This window comes from Pan paniscus, chromosome 9 (genome assembly GCF_029289425.2).
Source record: "Pan paniscus chromosome 9, NHGRI_mPanPan1-v2.0_pri, whole genome shotgun sequence".
Lineage (NCBI taxonomy): Eukaryota > Metazoa > Chordata > Mammalia > Primates > Hominidae > Pan > Pan paniscus.
The window spans coordinates 91,040,472-91,048,094 of NC_073258.2; positions in this window are offsets into that span (position 1 = coordinate 91,040,472).

Consider the following 7,623-nt stretch of genomic DNA (forward strand, 5'->3'; position numbering starts at 1 on the left):
CTCATGTGAACTCAACTGGAGAGCTCACTCATCACCCAGGGGATGGCCCAAGCCATTCATGAGAGATGCACCCCCATGACCCAAATACCTCCCACCAGGCCCCATCTCCAAGATTGGGGATTACATTTCAACATGAGATTTGGGCAGGGAAAACTATCCAAACTATATAATTCTTCTCCTGGCCCCTCCCAAATCTCATGTCCTCACATTGCAAAATAGAATCATACTTTCTCAGCAATCCCCCAAAATCTTGACCTTTGCCAGATTTAACTCAAAAGTCCAAAGTTTCATCTGAGACAAGACAAATCCCTTTCACCTGTGAGCCTGTAAAATAAACAAGTTAGTTACTTCCAAGATACAATAGGTGTATAGGCATTGGGTAAACATTCCCATTCCAAAAGGGAGAAATTGGCTAAAAGAAAGGGGCTGTAGGCTCCATGCAAGGCAAAACCCAAGCAGGCCGTCATTAAATCTTAAAGCTCCAATGTAATCCCCTTTGACTCTATGTTCCACATCCAGGGCACACTGGTGCAAGGAGAGGGCTCCCAAGGCCTTGGGCAGCCCTACCCCTATAGCTTTGCAGAGTACAACTCCCCCAACTGCTCTCATGGGCTGGGATTGAGTGCCTGTGGATTTTCCAGGTACAGAGTACAAGCTGCTAATGGATCTACCATTCTCAGGTCTGAAGGATGGTGGCCCTCTTCTCACAGTTCTACTAGCCAGTGCTCATTAGAGACTTTGTGTGGAGGCTCCAGCCCCATATTTTCCCCTCCACATTGCCCTAGTAGAAGTTGTCTGTGAGGGTTCTGCCCCTGCAGCAGGCTTCTGCCTATACATCCAGGCTTTTTCATGCATCCTCTGAAACCCTCACAGAAGCTTCCAAACCTCAGCTCTGGCACTCTGTACACCCACAGGCTTAACATCTCGTGTAAGCCATGTAAGCTTATGGCTTGCATCCTTCAAAGTGGCAGCCTGAGCTGTACCTGGACCCTGTTGAGCCATAGCTGGAACTGGAGTGGCTGGGATGTGGGGAGAGTAGTTTGCCAAGGGCTCGGCCCATGAAACTATTCTTCCCTCCTAAAGCCTCTGATGGGAGGGGCTGCCATGAAGTTCACTGAAATGACTTCAAGTTGTTTTCCCCATTGTCTTGAATAGTAGCACTTGGCTCCCTTTTAGTTATGCCAATGTATCTAGCAGGTGGTTGCTCCACAGCCTGCTTGAATTCCTCTCTACAAAAAAGCTTTTTCTCTGCCATATGGCTAGGCTGCAAAATTTCCAAACTTTTATGCTCTGTTTCCTGTTTAAATATAAATTTCTACTTTAAGCCATTTCCTTGCTTCTGTATCTAAGCATAGGTTGTTAGAAACAGCCAGGCCACATCTTGGGCACTTTGCTGCTTAGAAATTTCTTCTGTTAAATACCCTAGGTTATCACTCTCAAGTTCAGATTTCCTCAGATACCCAGGGCATGAACAGAATGCAGCCAAGCTCTTTCCTGTGGCATAACATGTGTGACCTTTGCTCCAGTTCCCAATAAGTTCCTCATTTTCATCTCAGATCTAGTCAGCCTGGATTTCATTTTCCATATCACTATCAGCATTTTGGTCACAATCATTTAAGCAGTCTCTAAGAAGTTGCAAACTTACTCTCATCTTCCTGTCTTCTCTAGAAAGACATACTCCACGTGATCCTAACTTCTGGCCATTATCCAATTTCCAAGCTGTTTCTACATTTTCAGGTATCTTTATAGTAATACTCCACTCTGAGTACTAATTTTCTGTATTAGGTCATTTTTGCATTACTATAAAGAAATGCCTGAGACTAGGTAATTTATAAGAAAAGAGATTTAATTTGCTTATGGTTCTGCAAGCTTTACAGGAAGCATAATTTCTGGTGAGGCTTCAGGAAGTTTTACTCATGGTAGAAGGCAAAGCAGGAGCTTGCACTTCACATGGCAAAAGCAGGGAAAGAGAGAGAGAGTTGGGGAGGGGAGGTTCCACAGACTTTTAAATGACCACCAGATCTCAGAGCAAGAGCTCAAAGGGAATGGCCCAAGCCATTCATGAAGGATGGACTCCCATAATCCAAACACCTCCCACCAGGCCTCACCTTCAAGACTGGGGATTATATTTCAACATGAGATTTGGATGGGGTCGAATATCTAAACTATAACACCATCTGAGGCTGGAAAGGTAGACAGAGGCCCAACAACACAGGCAGCCTGAGAGGCAGCTGTAAGGATGATTAAAAGGCTTTTATCCTTAGGGCAAAGAGGAATAATTGAAAGGAGTTTTCCATGAATGTGATTTTTCCAGAAATCTCAAAATTAACTGAAGGCATGCAATAATCCAAAGAGCCCTTATTCAACAAAAGTGCTAAATATTGGTAAGAACAACAAGTTGTGTGACATTTTAATTTCCCTATTTCCATTCTCTTCTTTATACCTAAATGGTAGGTATAAAATCCAGCAGCCTCTCAACAATAGGTATGTAAAGTGGAATTCTAGAAGCTACAAGAGGAGGCAGAATGGCATTGTCTAAGCATTGACCCATCTGACAGCTCCTTGGAAAAGCTCAATTTTTAAGGCTTATGATCGTTTTGACTTACTGAAAGCTTGTTGATTGGGAAAAATCTTGTTTCTAGGAGATTTGCTGAAAACAATCAAAAGTGATTGTTTAACATGGCAGCTGCCTGAGGAGACTATACGAGTTGAGGCCAATAAGAAGCTGGCCAATAAAAATGTAAATGGAAGAGTTTATGAGTGAGATAACACCAGAATCTTTGAACAACACTGACATATTCCTAAGGAATGTGAAGAAAGCCACATCCATGAGTAGGGCTGTGTCCATGTAAAAGAATGATCTGAGAAAGTTCCATCCTCTCATCTCTACTTGAACTTTAGGTCCTTTGAAGCAGGAAGGGAAGACTAATGCAGAATTGTAAACTATCAAAACATTGAGAGCATGTCAATACATACAAAGAGCCTCTCAACAAATAATATACAGTTTATTCACTCAGGGTATATAAGGAAATCTCTGTCCAATCACGAGCTAACTACAAAGCTAACTGTACAGAGGACTCAGTGGCCACAAATAACAGGGAATAAAGAGTTTACAGAATTAGTCCAGGAGATAAATAACAACAACAACAACAACAACAATAAATGGCAACCAAAAGAAAGGCTGGGAGGAGATAATCTGATTTCTAGAGTTGTCACATTATATTATATAAAATATCCAGTTTTCAATCAAAAATTATAAGTCTTGTAAATAAGAAGAATGGCTCATATACAGGAAGAAAAAAAAGCATGCAATATAAACTGTCCCTGAGGTAGATATTGGATGTAATAGGTAAAGACTTTAAATCAATTATTATAAATATGTTCAAAGAAATAGAAGAAACTGATTCTAAAAATCAAAGAGACTGATGTCTCAGCAAATATTACTAATGAAGAAATAAGTAAAAATTCTCAAATTGAAAAGTATAATAACTAAAAATTTACTATAAGGATTCAATAGAAGATTAGTCCTGGTAGAAAAAGAGAATTTGAATATAGGTCAGTTTACATCATCTAGTCTAAGGAACAGGAAAAAAACTGAATAAATAAAGATACATAAAGTCTCAGAGACTAATTGAACAGTATCATGCTTACCAGCATACACATATTAGAGTCACAGAAGAAGAGAATATGGGAAAAGGGGAAGAAACAGTACTTGAAGGTATAATAACTAAAAACTTCTCAAATGTAGTTAAAACATTAATGTACACATCTGAAAAATTTAGGAACCCCCAGTAAGACAAACTCAAAGAGATGAACATATACAAAATAATAAAATTGTCAAAAGCCAAAAATACTGAGAGAATTTTGAAAGCAGTAAGAGAAAAATGGGTCTCCACATATAAGGGATTCTCTGTAAGATTAACACATGATTTCATTTCCAAAACTCTGTAGTCCAAACAGAAATAGGATGACACAGTCAAAGTCATAAAAGAATAAGATCATCAACTAGTCTATTTTGCAAAATTATACTTCAAAAACTAAGTGTAATATTTATAGATTTCAAGTATTAGTATGTGGGCATCTTGTGAGGGTGAGGCATTATTTAGCCTACCACAATACCAATATCGTAAGGTTCTCCAAAGCAACTGAAAATGGTTTCCATCAGTTTGGTCTTATCCATATCTGTCCTTGACTTAAACTACTTCTGAGTGATATAAATATTTAAAGCCTTTTCCAATATCTGATCTATTTATTTCCTGGTGAATTAATACCCTCTAAACTCCCCAATTGTAAAATGAAGAATTTAGGAGGTTTGTGTTCTCTAGATAGTGAAATGATTAAAAATATTATGAACTTCTGAGTTGAAAACAGATTAGACTCTCCAACACTTAATAAGGATGTGGTTTTAGGAAAGGTATTTTACTTTCGATGTCTTATTTGTAAAATGAATTCAATATTGTCTACTTCTTTAGTTTTATTGGTCCATAGATAAAGAAAATTGTGCTACCAGGTAGATCATATCCAGAATCTCACCCACACCTAATTTAGATTATTTAGATGATGAGATTTGGATGAGATCTGAGGATTTGAATTGATGCTATAATGGGTTCAGAAATTTTGAGGACCTTGAGATGGAGCAAACATTTGGAGTAACATTAATCTGGCAGCCAGAGGGCCAGACTGTGATGTGTAGAATAAGGTTTACCCAAGAATTTGTATACCTTAATTCCTAGAACTCTGAATATTATGTTACATGGCAAAGGGGATGTAAGGTTGCAGATAGAATTAAGATTGCTAATTAGTAGACATTAAAATAGAGATTTTCCTGGACATCCAAATGGGCTCAATGTAATCTCAAGCTTCCTGAAAAGTAGGAGAGGCTATACAAGTAGAGGTTAGAGTGATGTGATGTGAGAAGGACTCGACTCACTGTTGCTCACTTTGAATATGGAGAAAGCAGTTTACAAGCCAATAATGGTGGGTAGCCTCTAGAAGCTAGAAAGGGAAGGAAACACACTTTCCTCTCTAACTTCCAAAAAGGAACATAGTCCTTTCGACACATTTGTTTTAGCCTAGTGAGACCTGTGTTGGACTTCTGACATACAGAGTTGTAAAATAATACATTTGTCTGTTTTCAAGCCATTATAATTTAGGTAATTTAGTACAGGAGCAAGAGAAAATTAATATACCTGTTTGAGTTTCCATGAGGATTAAATTTAATTAATGCATATAATACTGGTTTCCCAGTTACAGGTTAATTAATAGAAATTCATGTTATATTTCTTCTGATAGCTCTTTCCTCTTTTTAGATTTTATTAATGAGGAGAATTGAAATCACATTATTAATATTAAACTAATAGCTTTCATGTTATATATCCCCTTTGGAAATAATTTTTGTAATTTATATTCAGTTTTGTGACCATATCTGCAATATTTCTACTTAGTCATATGTTTAATTTGCTTTAATAACTGCTGTCAACATACCATAATTTACTCATATCAGTTTCTTAACTTTAGAGTGATGTTGTTTCTGAATTCTTTTAGTTCTAAGGTGTCTCTTTTGAATGACAACTTACCTGGACATCAAATTTTGGGTCAAAATCACTTTCTGTCAAAATTCTTCTTTAGGTATAACTGCTATTTTCAGATGTTTGGTATTGCAAAAGAGAAGCTGGAAGCCAGAGTAAATTTTGTTTATAGGTTATCAGTGTTTCCTCTTTGGATACTTGTGGACTTTTTCAAAACTGTCATGTCATATATGTTGCTAGCTTCTGTATTCAGTACTTTTGCAGACTAGGTACCCTGACCAACTGTCCCATGGAAAACAATTTAAAACATGGGATACAATTCTTTAAAACTTTTTATACATTCACCAATGCAAGAACATCAGAAATACTCAGGGGACAAAAACTATGAGAAAGAGCAATCTTTAGCTCCAAAGCTGAAACATTGAGGATGGCTGTCATCTTGAAATGATCTTGTGCTCAAGTTGTCACCAAGAGCAAGAGAAAAGAGAAACATTCCTGGATCTGTCTGAGGTGGAACTGTTGAGAAAATTTGCCCTCCCTTCCTTTATTAAGCTGGGAAAGCAAAGGGCTATATCCCTGCTATAAAAATGAAATAGAAATAAACCTACATTGCTCTTTCTCTTTCTTTTCCTTCATCCTCTACAGAAGACTACCAGGAGCGTTGCTTGCTTCACATCTCAGGTGTAAGTAAAGAAGGAAAAAAGCCAACCTTTACTCAGGTTGGTAGTCAAGATTCACACTCTAGAGATTGTTAAGAATATTTTTTAAAGTCTAAAGTAAAAATTTAGTGTGAAGTGCTCTTTTTAAATTGCCTGATAAAAGCAATATACATTCTCTCTACATGCATCTACTTCAAGCTAGGCCTCAAAAGATACCAATAGATAAAGTTGCAGGAAATGTGAGCTCTCGGTGAAAAAAAAAAAAAGTATAAAATACCATGAATGAAAGCTAACAAAACAATAGTGGAATTAAACCGCTAAAGGGTTGAAATTTATCAAATACAATAGATTTAAAGAAATAAAAAGGACTGACAACATAAGTAAGAACAACAAACTTCAAAAATGAAAAAGAAAAAATCAGAAACAGCCAGAAATAAAAATATATATAGTTAAAAGTTTATGAATGAGCTTAATAGCTGATAGACCCACCCAAAAGAAGGATTTTTGAACTGGAATATAGAACTGAAAAAAATACATAGAATGCAAAAGAGAGAGAAAAAGAAATTGAAAATACAGAAAAAAGGTAAATACAAGAGGAGATTAAGAAAGTGAAATATTTGTCTAATCAGAGAAGGAACAGGGCAGAGTAAAATAGAGATAGTATGTAAGAAGATAATTGGTAAGAATTTTCCAGAAATGATAGATGAATAAGTACAGAGTCAGGAATCTCAATGAATCTCAAGCAGAAAGAAAAAAATTACAGTATTTTTAAAATTGTAAAGTAGCAAAAGCAAAAGAGACCTTGCAGAAGCTGTAGAGAAAAGACAGAGTATGTAGCAATTGACAATGGAAGCCTGAAAAGAGCAGCATTATACTATCAGTAGCCAAGATAAAAATGTTTTACCGTCTCATTAAACGTTATATACTCAATAATATAATATTCAAAATGAGCCAAAAATGTGTATAAATATATAACACAGATAGAGATACAATAATAATGGGTTATATTAGAACACCCCTTAGCCTTTGACAGATTAAGTAGAATGATCCACTCCAAAAAAAAGAAGCAAGATAGGATCATAGAGAATTTTATTTTGTATTAAAATATAGTAGGTAGTGGCAAGCTATTTTTTCTTCTATTTCAACAACTATAAAAAGAAATACATCATAAGATTATATTTTTAAAGACATTGCATAGGTGTAGAAGCAAAGAAGCTTATATATCAACAAAAATTTTAAAGACAGAAGAATTCTTCTTAGTTGAATTGTTAATCAGTCTTTCCTCTTTGAGGTCACTGGATTAAGACTGAGCTTGCCATAGATAGAAAAGCTCTACTAAGTTTAGCTAAATGAATAAACAAACAAAGTGAGCGTTCTAAAAACTGCTGCACGGGCTGGCATGACAAACTGAAATCCAGAGAAACCAAAGACATTGT